The sequence below is a fragment of the Macrotis lagotis genome, chromosome 1 (assembly GCF_037893015.1).
Source record: "Macrotis lagotis isolate mMagLag1 chromosome 1, bilby.v1.9.chrom.fasta, whole genome shotgun sequence".
NCBI classification, from domain to species: Eukaryota; Metazoa; Chordata; class Mammalia; order Peramelemorphia; family Peramelidae; genus Macrotis; species Macrotis lagotis.
Genome location: NC_133658.1, coordinates 769,570,288 through 769,595,465, shown reverse-complemented (window position 1 = coordinate 769,595,465; position 25,178 = coordinate 769,570,288). Strand labels below are relative to the sequence as shown.

Genomic DNA, 25,178 nt, shown 5'->3' with positions numbered 1-25,178 from the left:
TTTTAGATTATTCATTTTTCAGTATGAGGAATTAGGATTAAGGGACATAGAAAAGAGATCATTTTTATAAATTGTTCATTAGATTCTGAAGGGTTTTTTTTGTTTTTTGTTTTGTTTTCTTTTGTTTTTGTTCCTCTGAATGGGGATGGCATTGTCCATAGCTAGTCTAATACAGCCATCCTAGCCCTCTGAACTGCTGAGAGGGGTTGCTTCCATCATTGTTGATTATCTCACAATATTTTTGTTAATGTGTACATTGTTCTCTTGGTTCTGCTCCCTTTGCACAACATTAGATCCTGTAATTCATTCCATGCTTCTCTAGAGTTTGAACATTTTTGGTTTCTTATAGAACAATAATACTCCAAAGTATTCAAGTACAACAACTTGTTCAGCCATTTCTCAGTTGATGAGCACCCCCTCAATTTCCAATTCTTTGCCACTACAAAAAAGAGCTTCTATGAATATTTTGGAACATGTGGGACTTTTGCATTTTTATGATTTCTTCTGCATATAGGCCTAACCTTGGAATTGCTGAGTCAAAGGAAATAAACATTTTTTTTTATTTCTCTTTGGTTGTAATTTCATATTGCTCTCTAGAATGATCATTTTCAATTCCACTAGCAAAGCATCAATGTCTCAGTCTTCGCACAATGTTTCCAACATTGGTCCTTTCCCTATTTTCTCATCTTAGTAAATCTAATAGATGTGAGGAAATACCTCAAAGTTGCTTTAATTAGCAGTTCTCTAATCAATAATGATTTGGAGCATTTTTATAGCTTTAACTGCTTCATTTGAAAACTGTCTATTCATATCCTTTCACCATTTATCAACTGGGAAATGATTGTAAACATAACTTTGATGTAATTCTCTATATATTTTAGAAATGTGACCTTTATCAGAACTCATAGTTGTGAAGACTGCTTCTAGTTTTCTGCTTTCCTTCTAATTTTGGGAACATTGCTTTTATTAGTACTAAACATTTTTAATTTATTAAAATCAAAATTATTCATTTTTCAGTTTATTATATTCTCCAAATTTGTTTGTTCATAAACTTACCCTATTTCCATAGATCTGATAGATAATTTTGGTCTATTAATTTAGCTAGGGTATGACTTTGTAATGTCTAAATCCTGTACTCATTTTGACCTAATTTTTGCCATACTATATTCTAGCTTTCCTAACAATTTTTCTCAACTACTGATTGCTTATCCCAGAAGCTGATCTCTTTGTGTTTGTGAAACAGCAGATTGTTGTGTTCATTTACAGGAGTTTCTTATGAACATATCCTAGTTCACTGATCTATTACTCTATTTCTTAACCAGAACCAGGCAGTTTTGATGGCTGCTGCTTTACAGTATAGTTTTAGATCTGGTAGAGCTAGGCCACCTTCCTTTACATATTTTTTATCAGTTCCATTGCTATTCATGACTTTGTCAGCAATAATATCATTCTCATATTTGACTCTTAGCTAAAGAATCTACTAGTCTTACAGAGATAGAAAAATAATAAGATTAATCTGGAGAACCAAAGGTCAATAATAAGAATGGAGTTAATAAAAATGCAATGGAAGGTGGGCTAGCAATACCATATTTAATACCAAATTGCAAAGCAGCAATCACCAAAACTTTTTGGTATAGGTTAAGAAATAAGAGTGGCAAATCAGTGAAAGAAATTAGTGTCCAAAGAAATAGTAGCAAATGTAATCTACTGTTTGATCCAATGACAAAAACAAAGCATAGGCCAATATGTCATACTCTACAAATATGAGGTCAAATTGAGTATATGATTTAGACATAAAGAGTGAAGACATAAGCCAATTAAGAAAACAAGGAAAATTGATTATCTGTCAGATCTATGAAGAGGGGATAAAGTGTGACCAAGCAAAAGGTAAGGAACATTATAAAATGAAAATAGGATAATTTGATTATATTAAATTAAAAGTATTTAACACAAACAAAACCAATACAATCAAGATTAGAAGGAAATCAGAAGACTGGGAAACTTTTTAACAGTCAGAAGATAAAGACTTCCTTTCCCAACATATTTAGAGCACTAAGTCAAATTTATAATAATAAAAGATATTCCATAGTTGATAAATGAACGAATGATATAAACAGTAATTTTAACTGAAGATTCTATGGTTCTTTATTGTTATAGGGAAAAATATTCTCTAAATTGCTATTGAATAAAGAAATGCAAACTAAAAATAATCTGAAGTTGAATATCACACTGGGCAAGTTGACCAATATGACAAAAAAAGAAAGATGATAAATTTTGGAGGAGATGTCTGAAAACTGGAACAATAATGTTTCATTGGTGTGGTGATGAACTGATTCAATTATCCTGGAGAATAATTTGGAACCATGCCCAAAAGGTATAAAACAATGCAAACTCATTGATCCAGCAATATCACTACAGGTCTGTATTTCAAAGACATAAAAAAGGAGAAAATGACTTATGTACAAAAATATTTATAATAGTTTTTTTGCGTTATCAAAGAATTAGAAATTGAGGAGATGCTCATAAACTGTGGAATGACTAAACAAAATGGAGTATATGAATGTAATGGAATACTATTTTTCTGTAAGAAATCAGGGTCAGGAGGCAGTTAGTATCACCAGACCTAGAGTCACAAGGATGAGAGCTCAAATGTGACCTCACAAATTTGATCCTTATTAGTTTTGTAACCAGTTAAAACATTTAATCTCATTGTCCCAGAAAGAAAGAAAGAAAGAAAGAAAGAAAGAAAGAAAGAAAAAAAGAAAGAAAGAAAGAAAGAAAGGAAGGAAGGAAGGAAGGAAGGAAGGAAGGAAGAAAGGGTGAGCAGGTAGATTTCAGAAAAACCTGGAAAGATTTATATGCATAGGTGAAAGGAACAGAACCAGGAATACATTATACACATTGACAGCAAAATTGTGTGTTCTTTAAATATGATAGACATAACTCTTGTCAGCAATATAATAATAAAAGTCTTGTGATGGAAAATGTCATCCACATACAGAGGAAGAAGTATGAAATTTGAATATAGACCAAAACACAGTATTTTCACTATTTCTAAAATATGCTTTTTTTCTCATGTTTTTTTTCTTTTGCTATCTTTCTTCTTTCACAACTTATCTAGAATATATGTAAATATGTTTAATATTGTTGTATATGTATAAATTATATGAGATTGTTTGCTGTATTGGAGAGGGGACAGGGAAAGGAAGGAAATAACAATTTGAAACTCAAAACTACTAGTGATGTTCTTATCAATTTAATGTTTATTAGATTATTGAAGTAAAAAAGAACAAAAAATTCCAATCTATCCTTCCCTCTGTAATGCAGGCTCCAAAACTACTTTATTATTTATGAAACATCAGTACTGCAGGGAAGCTATGGCTTAAATTCACTTCTGGTACCTATTATACCAGTTATTCAAGGACCAAAGAGGAATGGTAAAAGAGGTAAATTTGGATCCAGTATACCTATTTCCTTGCCCACAAATCATTAAATTTGGTATAAATAGTTAGTATAAAGACCTGCTAGTAGCTATCTGGCAGTTATTCCTTGGAGAATGATTTATATCACTAAATATTGCATACAGTATTCCATCCTCTCATTTTGATTGGTATATAATTTTGATTACTCTTGGATTCTTATTCATGGGGAAGGATATATGTATGTATATGTATATGTATATGTATATATGTATGTGTGTGTCTGTGTGTGTGTATTTAGCTAGATAAATAGAGATTTAGATAAGAACTGGGCACAAATTAGTAGCATCTTTAATCTTGGAAATATAATCAATTATGAATTATCTCTTTTTTATGGCTCCAGCTAAGAAAAAATAACTTTCTAATAATGCATTTAAGAGTAAAATTCTAATACAATATAGGATAGCTCATTTCATCCTATGTGACTTCTAGAGCTCATGTTACAGTGAGAAAGAGAGAGTTTCATACAATGTATGGTCATGGAGGTTTTGTAATGCTGGTATTCATATTTCCAAAACTATTATTTTCCTGAAAACCTTTCCCTTTTCTTATTTGTGCAATTTCTGAATAGGGTATCCGCATGGTATTTTGTCATCCATTTTTATCATCCATAGCTGTATTATCAAAATTTCACTATCACTCATAACATATATTCAAATGTCTACCAGTTTTGTCCTTTGAATCATACAATTATCTCTCATCTGTTCCCTTGTCTCTCTACTCATGTAACCATTTGATTACCAGATATTCAACTCTTCTCCAGTACACTATTACAGTGGCTTTTTAATAGCTCACAAAATCTCAATTCACTCCCAAGTCTAATATATTTTCAATATATCACTCAAAGTAATCTTCTTAAACTGCAGTTCAAACCATATCACTTAACTCTATTTCTACTTAATAAATACATAACTTTTATTCCATGGAAAAAAATATAAATTCTCCTGGTTTTTAAAGAACTTGACAATTTGGTCCCAACTTTCTTTTCACCTTCTTCCAGTGGTGCATTTGACTGGGTACATCCGTTAAAAGAAAAACTATTTATTTAATATATTTTCCACAATTACTTGTAAAAAATAACATTCATTTTTTTTAGAATTTTGTATTCCAAATTCTTTCCCTTGTTTCTTCATCTTGCCCCTCACTGAGAGGGGAAACAAATTATGAAGTCATGAAAAACATTTTCATATTAATCATGTCATGAAAGAAAACAAATAAAAAGAAAAATATTTAAAATATCTATCTTTATACATAGATAGATAGATAGATTTCATTCTGCATTCAGAATCTGCCAATTCTTTCCCTGAAGATGGGTGTCATTTTCATGATAAATTCCTTGTAATTGGTTAGACTCTTGTATGATGAGAATAACTAAGTCATTTTCAGTTGATCATTATACAATATTGATGTTGCAAGTATACAAAATTGTGATTCTGCTCATTTTATTTTGTGTTAGTTAAATCAAGTCTTTCCAGGTTTTTCTGAATTTTCTGCTCATCATTACTCATAGTACAGTAATATTCCAACACAATCATAAACAAAAACTTGTTCAGTTTTTTCATTTTTACACTTTTTACACTGAAACAGTGCTTCTAGAATTATTTTTGTATATATAGATCTTTTTTAAAAATCTTTTTGTTATAAAGACCTACTAATACTTTTATTGTATCAAAGAACATTCATTATTTCATTGCCTTTGATGATAGGAGTACTAATAGTGCATTTTCCTGGGTCCTAATTTTCTTTTTATTCATCTCTCTCCTTTTAATCTTTCCATCCTCAAATGGGTTTTATTTGTAGTACCATTCCAATTCTTTCTTCCATATAAAAGTTCCTATTTGTTACCCTTAAGCTAACCCCTTTCTTTCCTGTAGAGAAAAATAGGTTTATATACCTCAATATGTATGGTATTCCTTACTTTGAGACAGTTCTGATGAGAATAACACTCAAGTGCTTTGCCTATTTCTCTTATATTTTCTGCCACATCCCTTTTATGTGAAATAATTTATACCTTTTTGCCCTTCTCTTTTCCTTCTCCCAATTCATTTTTCCCTAAGATTTTAGAAAGTCATTTCATCATATTCAAATTAACTCATGCCATCAGTCGATGTATACTACTAATTGTCCTAATTGATTGTCCTAATAATGAGAGCTCTTAGGAATATTCACATTTGGGAAAGTAAAGCATTCAATCTTATTGAATACCTTATGATTTATTTTTCTTGTTTACCTTTTAATGTTTTCCTTGAGTCTATATTTTACAGTCAAGTTTTCCGTTCAGGCAGTCTTTTCATTAAGAATATCTGAAAGTCTTTTATTACAGTGAATTACAAAGAATTACAAAGAATTATGCTTAGTTTCACTGATTAGATGATTCAAAGTATTAAATCTAATGCCTCTGTCCTTGAGAATATTATATTCCCAGCCTTCTGATCTTTTATTAGAGAAGCTACTAAATCTTCTGCTGTCCTTATTGTGGCTCCAGGGTATTGAGATTGTTTATTTCTGGTTACTTGCAATATTTTCTCCTTGAAGTGGAAGATCAGGAATTTTAACAATATATTTCAGGGAGTTTTCATTTACAGAGCTCTTTTTAGAAGAGAAGGTCAGCTTCTTTCAATATCTATTTTGCTCTCCACCTACAAAGCAGTTTGCCTTAATATTTTCTTGAAAGATGATGTATTCAAATCCATTAATGCTGTTCTTGTTCATGGATACATATAGAATATGTTGTGACAATATTTTGCCCTTTGGTGAACATTTTACCCCTTTCATTAAGAAAATGCAACTACACAATGCATTGTTCACTTTTTAATCAAACCAAAAAACCATTTTGTGAATTGAATAATTGAAAGGGCTACAAACTGGTGGGTGTACTTTTATGTATGTGTGTTTGTATGTATGTGTGTGTGTGTGTGTGTGTGTGTGTGTGTGTATATATATATATATAAAATACACATATGCATATACATTTTACACATATTTACATACATATATGAATAAGTGTATAAATGTGTATATTAATATACATTGTATAAAATAAAATAATGCAATATGGTAAATATGATATCAAATTAAATATATGAAATGATATAATACAAAATAATATAACTGATATGATTAATATAATATTGGTTGGTTCTTGGTCAGTGAAGGACAAAATACCATTCCTATATTTGAGACAAAATGTAGTGTGTCCAACTGTGACTCACCAGTCTAATGCAAGTTGAAATCCTTTGCCACAAGAAGGGCACAAATAATCCATGTGAGCTGAGATGTAGAAGGCAGGGAATCCATTGCTCAGCCAAAAATTAACTCTAATTGTCCAAGTTATGGATGTCATGTTTCCTTTGAACTGCTTCAATTCTGCCTTCCTCATAGAGTGTTAACAAACTCTTTGATGAGGTTACACCATGCTGGATTACGCTGTGCCAGTGTCTCCAATTCTGTACAATCAATTCTAAAGTTCTTCAATGAGACCTTCAGGGTGACTCAGTATTGTTTCTTCTGATCTCCTTATAAGCACTTTCCCTGTGAGAGTTCACCATAAAAATAGGCTGTTTTGTTTTGTTTTGTGGGGGTGCAAACATACATCTAACATTTTTAAAACTTTCCCAATCAGGGGCAGCTAGGTGGGGCAGTGGATAGAGCACTGGCCCTGGAGTCAGGAGTATCAGACAATTAATAATTGCCTAGCTGTGTGGCCTTGGGCAAGCCACTTAACCCCATTACCTTGCAAAAACCTAAAAAAAAAACTTTCCCGATCCATAGTAGTTACACTCTCTGTGGTAATGTTGGAATTTTAAGTAATTTAGCTTTAGGAAGTATCTCAGTGTCTGGTATCTTCCCCTACTAGGTGATCTTCAGAATCTTTTTTAAAGCAATTTAAGTGGATGTTTCTTGACATGGTGCTGGTAGACTGTCTGTCTAGGTTTCACAGGTATATAGCAATGATGTCAGCACAATGGCTCTAAAGACCTTCAGTTTGGTAGTCAGACTAATACCTCTTCTTTCCCATGCATTCTTTTGGAGTCTCCTGTATCCTGAGCTATGTCTGGCAATGAGAGTGACAAACTCATTGTCATTGGGTATCTCCCTGGAAAGGATAATGCCAAGGTATGTGAAATTGTCCACAGTACTCAAAACCTCTCCATTTGTTGTAATCAATAATTTCACATATGGACAGTATGGTGTTGGCTAATGGAGCACAAGTGTTTTCTTGGTGTTACTTGTTAGACTAAAATTAGCAGAACCAGCAGAGAATTGATCCAAGCTTTATTGGCTCTCAGCTTCAGAAGCTTCAGTGAGTACACAATAGAAGCTTATGCACCAAAACTCCCTCCAATTGGTCTTGGTTTGTAGTCTTTTCAAGTTGAAGTATTTGCCATCAATGTGGTGGCTGACCTTGAGGACATGTTAATCCTAAGTGAAGACATTTGATTATATAACCAAAAACATTATGCTAAAATGTATGATAACAAGGACACATCCTTGTTTCACTCTACTAGTGACTGGAAAATCTCAAGAGCATCACACTATCCAGAATCTAGGCATGCATGCTATCATGAAATTGGTGTACAATAATGATGTACATCTTCAGACAACTACTTTTGGACATAATTTTCGATAAACCCTTATGACTGATAGTATCAGTGACCTTGGTCAGATCTTTAAATGTTGTGTGCAGATTTCTGTTCTGTTCCTAGCATTTTTTCTGGAGGTGGTAAGGAGCAAATGTCATATGAACTGCTCCTCTACCCTATTTGAAACAACAGTGGCTCTCAGGGAGGTGAGTAATTTCCAGGTGAAGGATCAATTTATTGAGGATGACTCTGGAAAGAATTGACCAGCAAGGACTGAAAGAGAAATAACCCTGTGAACATCACTTTTCCTTAATAGAGATGGACAATAGAACCACGCTTGAATTCTTGGGGATAACTTCTTCATGCAGTATAACTTAGAAAATTTGAGTTAAATTTTGGATGAGCAATGTACTCCCTGCCTTTTACATCTCAGCTGGAATAGAATCAGCACCAGGTACTTTGACACTTGAAAAGAGCCTAAAGAGACTTCTGGCCAAGATTGAAGAGAGAAGTCAGGAACTGTGTTAAGGTCTCCTGGATTTCCCTCATAAATAATATGAAACAAACCTCTTAACAGAAATTCGATAATCAGAACCCAGAAAAAGAAGCTAGGAGAAGAACATCTACCAATAAAGTCTGTTTCTGGGATCATGGGTGAGCCAGGGTCAAAGAACAAAGAGCCAGTGGGGGCAGTATGAGACTAGAATAATATAAGGTCAGCGACAGAGGCTTTGACTGTAAGAGCCACAGAAGTTTTGTTTGTGGGAGTGGTAGTCTGAGGAGCTCCAACAGGGCTGGAAGGTGAGGTCCAGCACAAAGAGTTACAGATAGCAGCTGGAAATCCATCCACTGGGCTCAGATGGTCAGCAGGATTAGGTGCTCCATCTTTCATTTCAGCGGAGTCCTCTTCCTGGAACACAGTGACAGCCCTACACACACCCCCATCCACAGGTTCAAGTGTGGACAGCAGAGCTCCCTCAGCAGAATAGGGAGATTAACATTCTCACCCCAGGGTCCAGCCCACATTGTCCAAGGATAAAAGTAATCAACAGCAACACCCACCCCCTCCAAGTCTAGGGAGAGGAGCTCAAATCAAGGGCACAGACACCCCAGTGAAAGCAACCAGCACCCCCTATTGTCCTGCTCTTTTGGAGTTATTAAACCAAGTGAGCAAAGTCTCTAGAGACCTCAAAAACAAAGGTCTGTAAACCAGCCCCCTCCCCCAACACAAGATCTAAGGATTGAGGGATCCATAGTAAACTACCCTGGAGTTCAAGAACCTAACTCAGAGAGACCTAGAACTTCTGAGGAGAATGATTTGGTCTCCATCCCAGAAAGACTTCCTCAAAGAAATTAGGAAGGAGTTTAAAAATCAATTGGAAAATTTAGGAAAAGTAACCCAAGAGGAAAATTAACACCTTGCAAACAAGAAAACAAATCCTTGGAAAATGCAATTGGATCAATGGAAAAAGAAAATTTTTTCACAACCTCAATCAGATAAATGAAACAATCTTTCAAAAATAGAATTGACCAATTGGAAAAAGGAGTTGCAAAAGATAAATGAAGAAAATTCTTCTCCAAAAAACAGAATGAAATCTGTGGAAACTAATGACTTCATGAGACAACAGGAATCTGTTAAACAATAGCAAGAAATCAAAAAATAGATGAAAATGTAAAATACCTCATCAACAAAACCACTGACCTCGAGAATAGATCTGGAAGAGACAATTTAAGAATCATTGGGTAGGCAGAGCCAAGATGACAGCATGAAGGCAGGAATTCCCAGAAACTTGCTCCCCAAAATAATCCAAAAGCTATGAAATTATGACTGAAGACAAAATTTAGAGGGCCAGAAACAACAGGAAGACTGAGTGATACAATGTCCCAGTCCAAGACAACTTAGAAGTTCCATGGGAAATGTGCTTCGCTGGAAATGGGGGTTGAAAAAAGACACTGTGAACACAGACACAGTCACAGCTGCAGTGCAGCACAGGTAGACAAAGTACCTAGATCCCTGGGGGACCCTGGGTACATGGCAGAGGGAGTGGTTTCCAGCCCTTCTGGACCTGGGATCACCAGGAACAGCTTAAAGGAGTGGTTAGAGGGAGGTGAGAGAAGTGTGGAGTGAGCACCAGCCTCAGAACAGCACTGTATTGAGAACATACAACAGGAATGGGGAAGCCAACCTTATCATCCAGACTGCAGATGGTAAAGCAGTAGGGAGAGATGCAGACCTGGGGAAGGACTCAGCTATTTGCCCACAGCCAAATCCAGATTGCAGTTTGGACATCAATGCTACCATAGTTGAGTAAGGACTCTCCTCAAAGCTCCACTGCAGATTGGAACACCTGTGGTCATCCACAAGTCAAAGTACAAACAAGAAAGCAGTCAAAGCTTCTCATAAGACCTTAGAGGAAGTAATGTCCCAGGGCCATGTCCTAAAAAAAATCCCATAGCCTCAGAAGTGTGGTTAATCAGTCATAGAATGAGGAAATGAGCAAACAACAGAAAAAGGAGAATTGGACCATAGAAAATTACCCTTGGAAGATTCAGAACATGGCAAAATCAAAGCTTCTATACCCAATATGTCTAAGAGAAACAGAAAATGGGCTCAGGTTATGGCTGAGCTCCAAAAAGACTTTGAAAAGCAGTTAAGGGGTGGTGGCTGCATTTGAAATGGTTGGTGATTCAGGCTGCAGGATGAGTGCCCTGCCGCTGCCCCCAGTGTAGCAGCTCTACCTCCTCAATACCCACATCTCCAACTTCCAGAACTGGCCTTTCACAGAGGACTGCGTCTGCACTCCGGAGCAGATGGCTGAAGCTGGGTTCATCCATTGCCCAAGTGAGAATGAGCCTGATTTAGCCCAGTGCTTCTTCTGTTTCAAGGAACTAGAGGGCTGGGAACCAGAGGATGATCCTATGCTGGAACATAAAAAGCACTTATCTCATTGTGCTTTCATCAACACTAAGAAGAAGATTGAAGAGTTAACACTCAATGAGTTCCTGAAACTGGACAAAGAAAGAGCCAAAAACAAGATTATAAAGGAAACCTCCCGGAAAAGAACAGAATTTGAAGAGCACGTAAAGGAAGTACGGCATGACATTGAACAATTGGCTGCATTGGAGTGACTACTGTCTTTAATTCTTTATCCTGCAGCTTAATCATTATTTCTGAGGCATGTTCTCCAAATATTAGTGCTGAACTATTTGATGATGCCTTACAACAGAAGAGAACTTTGGGAATTTGAAATTAGACTTTATCATCTATTTTTTGCTTGAAAATGGTACCAGATACAATTTGATTTCATTTTTTCCAGCTAGTGTTTATATCGTTGGTGACTTATCTTTTTTGACCTATTTATTTTTATTTTTGTATTTTTATATTGCTGCCCCAACTTTGCCAGGTACTAGATACAGACCTGGGTGACAAGTAGAAGGGACTAACATCATTAAAAACATTTTTATAAGCTATTCATGACTGATAAAGTTTCTCATAGCTAGTGTACTGTTATAGCTATTTGTTGTCTGGCTTCTATCTCTGGATTTTGGGATTTGCAGTTGAAAATATTCTGTATGTGGTGAATTTATAATCCCATGGTAAATAATACAAGTAGTTAATCAAGGATGTAGTATTTTTATACTTTATATAATAATACTTTGAAGTTATAGTGTATCATTTTTACATTGTACACAAAACAATTTGAATATTAATTCACCTATCATGAAAAAAAAGAAAAGCAATTAAGGGAGGTAGAGGAAAAATTGGGAGGAGAAATGAGAGTGACATGAAAAACAATCAACAGCTTGGTGAAAGAAATATAAAAAGTAGCAAAGAAAATAATGTGTTAAAAACTAGTTTAGGCCAAGTGGAAAAAAGCAACACAAAAGGCAAGTGAGGAGAGGAATGGCCAGCAAAACTGGCCAACTGGAAAAGGAGATAAAATAGCTCTCTGAAGAAAATTACTCCTTCAAATGCAGAATGGAACTAAAGGAAGCTGATGACTTTGCAAGAAATCAGAAAGAAATAAAACTATAACAAAGCAAAACAACAAAAATATTAGAAGAAAATGTGAAATATCTCATTGGAAATCAACAGACCTCAAAGACAGATTTGGGGGAAATAATTTAAAAATTATTAGGCTTCCAGAAAGTCATGACCAGGAAAAAAGCCTGGACTTCATTTTTCAAGAAATAATGCAGCAAAATTGCCTGAGATCCTAGAAGCAGAGGGTAAAATAGAAATTGAGGAAATTCACCAATCACCTCCTGAAAGAGATCCCAAAAGAAAAACTCCCAGGAATATTATAATCAAATTCCAAAATTTCCAAATCAAAGAGAAAATACTAGAAAACTGCCAGAAACAAAAAATTCTCTATAATCAGAATTACACAAAATCTGGCAGCATGTATATTAAGAGTTCATAAGGCTTGGAATATATTCCAGAAGGCAAAAGATCTTGGTTTACAAACAAGAATCAACCATCCAGTGAAAATGAACATCCTCTTTCAGGGGAAAAGATGGACTTTCAATAAAACAAAGGACTTTCAAACTTTCCTATTGAAACAACCAAAGCTGAACAGAAAGTTTGACCTCCAAATACAGTACTCAGGTAAACCACAAAGCAGATGGACCAGAAGGATTAACTATGAGGAACTTAGTAATGTTGAACTGCTTGTATTCTTGCATGGGAAGAAAATGCTGACAATTCATAGGAAATTTCTCATTTATAAGAGCAGTTAGAAGGAGCATATATAGACGAGGTACATGAAGAATGTGAATATAATGGAATAATACAGTAGAAAGATGGAGTCAATGGATGATAAAGGAAAAGGGAGGAAAGGAAGAAGGGGGAAAGATATTTCACATAAGAGTCAAGAAAAAGCTTGTTCAATTTAGTGGAATGGGAGAAGGAGAGGGGGAATGAGTGAGTCTTCATTTTCATCAGAAATGGCACAGAGAATAAATAACACACACACTTAATGGGGTATAGAAATCTTTCTTACCCTAGAGAAAAATGAGACGAAAGGGATGGGATAAGGGGAAATGGGAGGGGGGATAGGGAGAATAAGTGATAGAAGAAAGGGAAGATCGTGGGAGAGGGTAGTCAGTTACAACACAATTTTGAACAGTGACAGGGTGTTAGGAGAGACAGAATAGAATAAATGAGAGTCGGAAGGAATAGAGTGGAGTGAAATAGAGCTTGTAATAGAAACTGTGAGAAAACTTTGAAGCAACTTTGCTGGTGGACTTATCATAAAGAAGGCAACTCATCCCAGAGACAGAGCCATTGCAATCTGAACACAGACTTATGTGCATTTTTTTTCTCTCTCACTATTCTTGAGGTTTCTCATTCTCTTGGGGGGGTGGAGGGGGAGTTATGTTTCCTTTCATAACAAGATGAAAAATATCATTGGGCTCTCTGAATATATGGAAGAGAAAAAAAGCCTAGACTCAATATTACAGGATTTAGTGATGGGAAATTGCCATGATATCATGGAAGCAGAGGGTAAAATGGCTATTAAAATAATACATCAATCCCCTCTGGAATGGGATTCCAAAATGGAAAAAAAAACAAGGAACATTGTGACCAAATTTCAGAACTATCAGATAAAGAGAAAATCCTGCAAGCAGCTATAAAGAAAAAAATTAGATACCAAGGAGCCACAGTTAGGATTACACAGGACCTGGCTGCATCAACAGTAAGGGATTGAAGGACTTGAAATGTAATATTCCAAAGAGCAAGGTAACTTGGAATATAGACAAAAATTCACTATGTGGCAAAACTGAGTCTTCTCTTCCAGGGGGAAAAGATGGACATTTAATGAAATAGGAGACATACAACTTTTCCTGATGAAAAAAAAAAAAAAAAAACTAGAGCTAAATACATTTGAATTTCTACTCAAGAGATATGTGAAAAGGTAAAAAAGAAAAGCACAAAGATTAAGAAAATGCTAGACAATAAGATAAAACTGGCTATATCCCCCATCTGGGAGAAAGACTCTCATAACTCTTGAGAATTGTTAACTCTATTAAAGAGAATATACTTAGCCAGAAATAAAGGACACTCATGACTTAACTGTGACTCTGATAGAATGATTTAAACACAATATCACTTCAAATAGGGGGACAGTAAATAGAAGGGAGGATGGAGAAGATTGAATGAGGTAAATCACATTTTATATAAAGAGGCACAAAGGACCTAATGCAATAGAGCAAAGAAGGGAGGAGGTGAGAACCACTTGAATCTTATTCTCATGAGACTTGGCTTAAAGTTAACATACACACGCTCGATTAATAAACTTATCCTACCTTTCAAGTATTAAAAGGAAAGGGGTAGGGGTGGAGGAAAAGGGGAACTAACAGAAGGAAGGGAATGAAAAGGGGAAACGGAGAAAGGCAATAAAGGTTGGATATAAAGGGCCAAACAGACTGATTGTATTACAAAAAAATACTGAGGAATATAGATAAAATGAAAAAGGGGGAAAAATACAAACAGGGAAGAGAGCATGGAGGGAAATAAAAAGTTAGAAATTATATCTTTGAATGTGAATGGAATAAATTCTCACAAAATATAAGCAAATAACAAACTGAATTAAAAAACAGAATCTTACAATATGCTGCATCCAAGAAAATCATTTGAAGCAGATACATATAGAGTAAAAGCAAAAAGGTTGGAGCAAAATATATTTTAATTCAGTTGAAGTGAAAGAAAAGCAGGGGTAACAATCCTTATTTCAGAAAAAGGGACTGAAAAAAATAGATCTCATTAAAAGAAATAAGGAAGGAAACTAACCTCTTGAAAGTTACCATAGACAATGAAGCAATTTCAATACTAAATATGTATGCACCAAGTGACATATCATCCAAATTCTTAGAGGAGAAATGAACTGAGTTACTGGAAGACATAGACAGCAGAACTCTACTGGCGAGAAACCTCAATATCCCACTCTCAGATTTAGATAAATCTAACTATAAAATAAACAAGAAGGAAGTCAAGGAGGTAAATAGAGTGTTCAAAAACCTAGGCATGATACACCTTTGGAGAAAATTGAAAGGTTATAAAAAGGAATATGCTTTTTATTCTGTAGTACATGCCACTTACACAAAATCTGACTATGAACTACGGTATAAAAACCTAATAATTGAAGAAAGGCAGAAATAGTGAAGATATCCTTCTCAGATCATAATGCAATAAAAATCATATTAAATAATGGGCTAGGGATAAACAGACCTAAAACTATTTGAAAACCAAATAATATTATTTTAATTAATGAATGGGTCAAACAACAAATTATAGAAAGAATTAATAGGGGTGGTAGATGGTGCAGTGGATAGAGCACCAGACCTGGAGTCAGGAGTACTTGAGTTCAAATCTGACCTCAGACACTTAATAATTACCTAGCTGTGTGACCTTGGGCAAGCCACTTAACACCATTTACCTTGCATAAAAAACAACCTTAAAGCCAGAAATAAATAAATGGAAAAAAATTAATGTTTTCATCCAAGATAATGACAATAATGATACAACAAACCAAAACTTATGGCATACAGCCAAGACAGCTGTCAGAGGATATATTATACCTTTAAATGCTTACATGAATAAATTAGAAAAAGATGAAATTAATGAACTAAACTTGCAACTAAAAAATTAGAGAAAGAACCAATTAAAAATCCCTAATCAAATATCAAAATAAAAATTCTTAAAATTAAAGGAGAAATTAATAAAATCAGAAGCAAGAAAACTATTGAACTAATAAATAAAACCAAGAGTTGGTTTTATACCAAGAGTATGACAAAAAACAATAAAATTGGTAAACTCTTGGATAATTTGATTTAAAAAAAAGAAAGAAGAAAACCAAATTGCTAATATCATAAATGAAAAAGTTTAATTCACCATCAATGAGGGGGAAATTAAAATAATAATTTTTAATTATTTTGCCCCACTATATGTCAATAAATTTGATAATCTAAATTAAATGGATGATCATTTACAGAAATATAAGTTTCCCAGGTGAAATGAATAGGAAATTAAATACTTAAATAGCTCCATCTCAGAAAAAGAAATTCAATAAGCCATTATCAACCTCCATAAAAAAAAATCTCTATGGTCAGATGGATTCACAAGTGAATTCTATCAAAAATTTAAGCAACAATTGTTCCTTATTCGATAAAGATTTTTTGAAGAATAGGTGAAAAACAGAACACTGCCTAATTTTTTCTACTACATAAATACAGTGCTGATGCCTAAACTAAAATGAGTCCCAACAAAGAAAGAAAATTATAGACCTATCTCCCTGATAAATATAGTCATAAAAATCTTAAATAAAAACTTAGCAAAACAATTACAGCAAGTTATTACTAAGATAATACAATATGACCAAGGAAGATTTACTCCAGCAATCCAGTGTTGGATCAGTTTTAAGAAAACTGTTAGTACAATTAGCTATATAAATAACAAACCTATCAGAAATCGTATGATTATATCAATAGATGCTGATAACATCTTTGGCAAAATACAGCACCCATTCCTACTAAAAATAGTAGAGATTGTAGGAATGAATGGATTGTTCCTTCAAATAATAAACAGTATCTATCTAAAATCATCAACAAGCATAATATGCAATGGGCATATACACTGGAGGCATTCCCAATAAAATCAGGAGTGAAACAAGAATGCCCATTATCACCACTAGTATTCACTATTGTGTTAGAAATGTTAGCTTCAGCAATAAGAGAAGAAAAAGAAATTAAAGGAATTAGAACTGGGAAGGAAGAGAGAAATCTCTAACACTTTGCAGATGACATGATGGTAAAGCTAGAAAATCCTAAAAAATCATCTGAAAAAAATACTAGAAAAAAATTGCAACTTTAGCAAAGTCACAGGATATGAAATAAACTCTTATGATTCCTCAACATTTCTCTATATGACTAGCAAGGTACAGCAGAAAGAGCTAGAATGAGAAATCCCATTCAAAGTAACATCAGATAATAGATAAATAGTCTGCCTGCCAAGGTTGACTCAAACTTTATGAAAACAATTATAAAACACTTCTCACACAAATAAAATTAGATTTTAATAACCTGGCAAATATTAACTGCTCATGGATAGACTGAATTAATATAATAAAAATGTCAATTCTACCTAAGTTAAACTAGTTATTTAGTGCCCTACCAATCAAAATTCCAAAAAAATACTTTAATGAGCTAGAAAAAAATACAAATCAATTCATATGAAGAAATAAAAAGTCAAGAATTTCCAGGAATTTAATGAAAAATAGTGCAAAAGAAGGTGCCTCAGCCCTACCAAATGTAAAATTAAATTATAAAGCTTTAGTCATCAGAACTCTCTGGTATTGGATAAGAATTAGAGTGGTGGATGAGTGAAACAGATTAGGTATAAAAGAGATAGGAAATGATTATAGTAATCTACCATTTGATAAAACCCAAAAGTCCAGCTTTTAGGATAAAAACTCTTTGTTCCATAAAATTTGTTGGGAAAATTTGAAGGTAGTATGGCAGAAACTTGGATTAGACCAATACCTCATACCCTATGACAAGATAAGATCAAAATGGGTAGAGAATTTAGGCCTAAAAGATAAGATTATAATAAAACCAGGAGATCAAGGAACAGTTTACCTGTTAGATCTATGGAAAGGGAAGCAGTTTATGACCAAGGAATAGATGAAGATCATCATTCAAAAGAAACTAGCAAATTTTGATTAAATTAAATTAAAAACATTTTACACAGACAAAACCATTGTAACCATGATCAAAAGAAATGTAGTACATTGGGAAACAATTTTTACAACTGGTATTTCTGACAAAGGACTCATTTCTAAAATATATAAAAACCTGGCTCAAAATTATTAAAAAAAGACATTCCCGAATTGTGAAAGGGTCAAAGTGAATGGAAAGGCAATTTACAGATGAGGAAATCAAAGTGATGCATATTCACATGAAAAATTGTTCTAAGTCATTATTTATTAGAGAAATACAAAATTAAATCATCCCTGAGGTAACACCTTACACCTCTCAGAGTGACCATGTGATTGGAAAGGACAATGATCAAAGTTGAAAGAAATGTGGGAAATATGCGACACTAATACATTGTTTGTGAACTCATCCAACCTTTCTGGAAAGCAATTTGGAATTACACCCAAAGGACAATAAAAATGTGGAAATCTAGCAATACTTCTTATGGGGTCTATACCCTAAAGAGATCATGAAAAAAAGGTAAAAATACCACTTATACAAAATTATTCATAGCAGCTCTGTTTGTAATGGCAAAGAATTGGAAACTGAGTGAATATCCATCAATTGGGGAATGGCTTAATAAATTGTGGTATGTGTATGTTAGTATGTTATGGAACACTATTTTTCTATTAGAAATCAGGAGGGCTGGGAATTCAGAGAAGCCTGTAGGGATTTGCATGAACTGACTCTGAGTGAGATGAGCAGAAGCAGAAAAACATTGTATGGCATAACAGCAACGTGGGATTGATGATCAACCTTAATGGACTTGCTAATTCCATTAGTGCAACAATCAGGGACAATTTGGGGGTACCTGCAATGGAGAATAACATCTGTATCCAGAGAAAGAGTTGTGGAGTTTGAACAAAGACCAAAGATTATTACCTTCAATTTAAAAAAAAATTGCAAAAAAGCAAAACAGCACATTAGCTTATTATCTAATTTTGCTATCTCTTGTATTTTATTTTTTTCCTTAAGGATATGATTTCATTCTCAACACATTCAATTTGCATCAGTGTACAGCATGGAAATAATATAAACAGTATCAGATAGCCTTCTGTGGGTGGTGTTGGGAGGAAATCTAGATTGGGGAAAATGTAAAATTCAAAATTAAATAAATAAATAATTTTTTTAAAAAAGAAAAGACTCTAAAGTTTTTCAAAACCTTTACTTCTGTTGAAAGTTCAGGTAGGTACTGATTGATTTCAAGTTAAGTTAAGCAGTCAATAACTTCTTCATTGATTGATGATGGTCTATTAAGAACACTACGGAAGTGATCAGCTGATCTTTCTAGAATCATGTCCCTATCATTAATCTATGTGGATACATCCACACTGTGTAGTTGAGATGTACCATATGTCTTTGGCACATAAGTAGCCCTCAGGACATCATAAAATCATTTGGTTAGTTATTATCTGCATAAATTTGAATTTCATCTTCCTTCTCACTAAATCAAGAGTCCTACATCTCTCTAAGCCTTGCTTATACTTAACTTTTGATGCAATTAAGTGCTGCCTTTTTTAGAAATGGATGAACTATCCTGCTGGTAAACCCTGTAGAATTCTCATTTATCATTTAGCAGTTTCTAAATTTCCCCCATCATTTTCATCACACCTGTCTATGTTTTCTTGTGAGTGTTCTGGCTCAGATAAGCATATGCAGTGCTGTACACCAGATCTCTGAAAGATGACCAATTTTTTCTCTGCTCCACTGTTGTGTGTTGTCTCAGTTTTTCCTCCAAGTTAACAACAAACTGTTCCTGGTCTTTTAATATTCCTTTTTCCTTGGGGCCATTGTTTTTGTTTACCTTACAAAAGATGATTCTGCAATCAGTCCAGCACTCTGTACCACACATTGCCTTTTTCACTCTCATATCCTATCTGTTTCATCTCCTTACTATCACATAGCATAATAGATGCCAATGTTTGCTACATGAGTACATCCTGGAAGTTTTATTGTGTTAAGGTAAAGGAAGATTGTGTTTGTGATGAGAAGGCAATGAGATGCACATGTCTTCAGTAGAGTTGACCATTGCTGTTTCTGTTTCCAATTCATTTCCTCTCAAGGATTCCCTGCCATGTCTGGTAATATGATCCTACTCTACCTTTAACATTCCCCAGAATTATAAACTTGTCTTCTTTTTGGACATGGATGATAAGGGTCTCCAGGTCTTCAGAAAATTTTTCTTTAACTCCATCAGTGTTCATCATGGTGGGGGCATAGGTACAGATGATGGTGGCATAATGTTTTTCTGGAAATGGCAATCTCATTGTCATGAAACTATTACTTAATTATTTTGGTAGGCATCTAAGAATGTTGACTAGATTAATTTTGATTGCAAAAACCAACCCCTGTTTCACAGCATTACCCTTCACTGTAACTACTCCAGAGAAAGGTGCATCTAACTTCAATAAGTTGGCCTTCATTTGCCAGCCTAATTTCACTCAGGCTTGCTATTTGGAAATCGCACAATGAGTTCTCTTATAATATTATCTAGATATAGATATAGATACAGACATAGACATAGACATAGACATAGACATAGACAGAGACAGAGACAGAGACAGAGACAGAGATAGAGATGATAGATATAGATATAGATATAGATATAGATATAGATATAGATATAGATATAGATATAGATATAGATATAGATATAGATATGGATATAGATATAGATATAGATATAGATATAGATATAGATATGGATATGGATATAGATATGGATATAGATATATGCATATGCATATGCATATGCATATATATATATGGACTGCACTTACAATATAGCACTACAGAAAATGTGTCAAGTTGTAATCTGTCACTCTTTGTTCCATAGAAAGCAAAAGCTTGCTTTTTGTAATCCTGTAACATCAAATCAGACACTTAAAAAAAAACTAATTATATCCTTACCATGTCATTTTTAAACTTGGTGTTTCACTTGATTCATCATTTTTTTTTCAATCACGCTTACAATATCTTAATAGAAGTTTACTGTAAACCTAAGTAACATTAAACTGTGCTGTTCATAACTAAAAAGAAAGATGATGTTTAATCTCATTTCCAAAGTCACATTTTTATCAATGCTTTCAGATATATAACATTTTCCTCCATTTTTTCATTCTTTAGATTTTGTTTCATTGCTTCAATGTCTTCTAAAGTCATTAGTTTATACTTCTGCAATTCTAATTTGAAAGAATGACTTTTTTCAATGACTTTTTTGATCTCCTTTTCTATTTGTTCAGTTCTTCTTTTTTAAAGGAATTGCTTTCTTCAATGATTTTTGTATATGCTTTCTATTTTTATCCTATTTTACTTTTTTAAAAAATTTGTCCTCTTCAGTGGGTTTTTGTGCTTCTTTTTTACCATTTTGTCTATTATGTTTTTAAAGGAGCTAGTTTCTTCAGTACTTTTGGTGCCTCCTTTGTAAAGCTAATTTTTTATGACTTTCTTGCTCCTTCTTAATCTGAGACTATGACCTATTTCTAAGTTTTGGCAATACAGTACAGACCTGTACCCATTTCCAACAAGAAGACCCCCATAATTTCCCTATGACCATATTATTATCAGTGAACTGAGAGGTTCCAAATGCCCTGGTTGACTTGGAACAATTTATGAAATGCAGCAGAACTCTGCACCCAGCTTGAGAAACAGGTCTCTTGATATTTTTTTTTCTCATTCCCTTACGATCTATGAGCTTAGGATTCAGAAAAATTACTAGCAAACTCAGATTCATTTACACTCATGACCTGATACTGGTATTCTGACAGGTCAGTTCTGATCTGGCCTGTGTTGAACTGAAATCTATTCTCACTTTAGTAAAATAAACCTTTCTGGTAGACTCTTTAAGTTTTTGTAGGCTAGAATATTACCTTACCTCTATTTTTTTATGACACCCAAGAATGTGTTTTGAAGTTTTGCTTTAATGTTATTTGGAAGTGAATTTGGAAGAGTCTGGTGAACCCTTTCTTTTTATTATACCACTTTGGATCCCTACCCTCCATGAGACAATTTTATATATATTTTTATATTTTCAAAATGTTAGATTTTCATAAAATGTGTTATTATTCCACATTCTACAAGTGATTGAGGTACAGGATAAATTAGGTGCCTTTCATATTTTCACATGTCCCTAAGCAGCAGAGTGGGAATTCACATTCAGATCTTTTATTCAAAATCCAGTCTTTGCTCCACTCCAATTCTGTAGTTAAAGGCATCCCAACGGCACTTCAATTCACCTAAGATAAGGAGGAGTATTGCAAAAAATTGAGACCAAGAATTTCTACAAAAATTTCTAGAAAAATGAGGCAGGAAAATTTACTCTTTTTTTTTTAATTCTACAAACATTTGCCTGTACCACTGAGGGAAAAAATATTGAAGCAACTTGTCTGGTGGACTTATGATAAAGAAAGTAATTCACCCCAGAGACAGAGCCATGGAAATATGAACACAGACTAAAGTACAATTTTTCTCTCTCTCTATTCTTGAGGTTTCCCATCTTCTTTGGAGAGGGAGGGTGTTTATGTTTACTCTTTTAACATTCAATTTGCATAATTTATGGCATGGGAACAATATCAGACAGCCTTCTGTGAGGGGGGGAGGGAAAGGAGGAGGGGGAAAATTGTAGAATTCAGACTCTTGCAAAAAATGATGGGTACATATTGCTATTGTATATAATTGGAAAACAAATAAAATGTTAAAGTGTTTTTAAAAAGGAAGGGCTTTAAAAAGTGATATGTAAATGCTATTTATTATTTTCAATATTAAATAAGCTAAGAATAAAGGTATTAAATATTGTAGAGAAGAAGAAAAAAAAGAATGTGAAAACCAAGGTTTCTTCATATTTACTGGACTACATGCTTTCATAACTTTTTTTCTGTTTTCATAGGGTAATAGAGTTAAGTGACTTACCCTAGATAACATAGCTATTTAATATCAAGTGTCTGAGATAACATTTGAAATCAGGTCCTCCTGACTCCCAGGATCGATGCTCTAACCACTGTACCACCTCACTGCCTCACTTACATAACTTTTTATGTATCCAATCTCCCAAGTCTATTGTTATTCATTAATAACCATTTTATTATTTATTTTAGGCAATGGAGTTAAGTGAATTGCCCAAAGTCACACAGCTAGCTTATTATTAAGTGTCTGAAGCCAGATTTGTATTTAGATCCTCCTGACTCCAGGGCAGGTGCTCTATCCACTACACCACCTGAAATCTGAAATCATTTTTCCCATGCTTAGAAGGGTAGAGCAAAAGTAGTTTCAAAATAACTTTTAAAAAATTCTAATATTTTAATTATCATATTTTATTACAAACTAGACTATATCAGAGCTCTCAACTACTCTACAGAATATTAATTCTGAAAATTTTGTGGTCATATCAAATCTTTTTCTGCTAGATGAATTGTCAGTAGTGTCCACTCTAAATATTTATAAATTTGTGATTAATGCTATTTTAATTAATTCATGAATAAGATTTCTGACTTAAATTGCTTTTGTCTCTTCAAAATATGCATGGCTGCATAGAAACTTTCTCCAGTATATTTAGCCATTGCATAATATTATACACATTTTTTAAGAATTTTTTTTCACACTATTACTCACTTATAAGAAAAAAACAATTTCATTTGCTATCACAGAAGTGGCAGAAATATCATGGTGTTGCTTTTACTTACCATTCCTTTTCTCTTTCATTAAATCAACATGTAATTTATGGAGAATTACATTATACTAGGTTCAATGTTAGATGTTATAGAGGATAGAATAACCTATAAGACATGACACCTTCTTCAAGGAGCTTCTGTTATAGTATTCTAAGCAGAAACACATTTTAATTTCCATAATATATTTGTTTTAAATCATAACTTAATTACTCTGTTCAGAACACTGTACTAATTGCTGGAGACATACAAAGAAAATAAGACAGTAGCTATTCTTAATGAATTCACTTTCTAATAATGGTAGGCAATGCACATAATATGGTTCATCTTTATGTTTCCTCATCAAGTTTCATGATAATGTCACTATTTTCTTCAATAAATTATATCTCTTTTTAATGTTAAATAATTTAATAATGGCACAGACATTGATGGCAATGACCTTTCTTTTCCTCATTTTAAGGAACTGTGATTATGGAGGGGGCAAGAACTGTAGCACACACACAAGCATTTACCTGATGAAAATATAACTTCCCTATAACCTGGATGCTGACCACAGTTCTTCAACTGGAAGAAACTTCAACTGACTATCCGGGATCCAGAACACATTCAACCTCAGTCTGAGAAGACAGTGGTGAAAATATTTGAAGTAGTTTTGGCATTCTGGCATATAGCTCCTTCTGTCTATCCTTCAGGATGCTTGCCAATTCAGTTAGACTGGTTAATCTGTCATTTGATTGGCAGTTGCCTTTCATTTCTACATTAAGTAAATCCAAACTCTAGGGGAACTCAAAGAAATTGGGAAGAATTAACAGTCATCAAATTTACCACATTATCCCCACTAAAATGATTTCATAATATTTAAAGATATTTTAATCAATTAGAGGTCTATTATCTCCCATTAATAAGGACATTGAGAATAACAATCATGACATGATGAATTCTAAGGAAGATCCAATGTATTAACATTTCTAGACTAGGACTAAAATAGGTGCACTAATAAACTGAATGCTACTGTTGAATAGTATTCTACAATGCAGCTCTGAAGGACTGGCTTTAGCTTACCAAGGGATCCTTCCCAATGTGAAGACCTTTTTCTAGACTAACCTTTAAGACAGATAAGATTCAATGCTAATGACGCATACAGTAGCATAACCCTTCTTCTTCTTCTTCTTCTTCTTCTTCTTCTTCTTCTTCGAGTGCATAGCTATGTCACTCTAAGCTAGGTACACTTGGGGTTCTCAATAGTATGGTGGTATCTCATACAATAATTTTTAGGTGAATGTGTCACATTTAAGGCAAATGTGCACCTGTTCTCAACTTCCCTAAATTGATATAAGTGTAGTTCATTTAAAAAATCCTGAAATGTTTTAAACCAATGAACAGTAATAGGAAATAGTGCTATTTTATATATCTTTGGATTAAAACTGAAGTGAATATATTTCAGTTTAATACAATGCTTGAAAATTTTTATTAAAGTTGTGCTTGATGCTTCTTTGCATTTTTATTAGAATTCTACTGACATTGCAAATACAAAGTACTGCCAATATTCAAACTGTCATATCAGAGATTAACATTATTTAAAGGCATAAATTCTAGAGGGGGAAATCACACTGTATATAAGGGTATCTAGACATAGATCTGTATTTATGAATAAAACTCAAATACTAATGTGTAAGTATAAATTGATTGGCATAGTTATT

At 33.8% G+C, this 25,178-nt stretch overlaps 1 pseudogene; it reads left to right on the top strand.

Annotated features, from left to right (window-relative positions):
• The first annotated feature begins 10,738 nt into the window (after positions 1–10,738).
• LOC141488181 (baculoviral IAP repeat-containing protein 5 pseudogene) lies at positions 10,739–11,191 on the top strand (annotated as a pseudogene).
• The last annotated feature ends 13,987 nt before the right edge of the window (positions 11,192–25,178 follow it).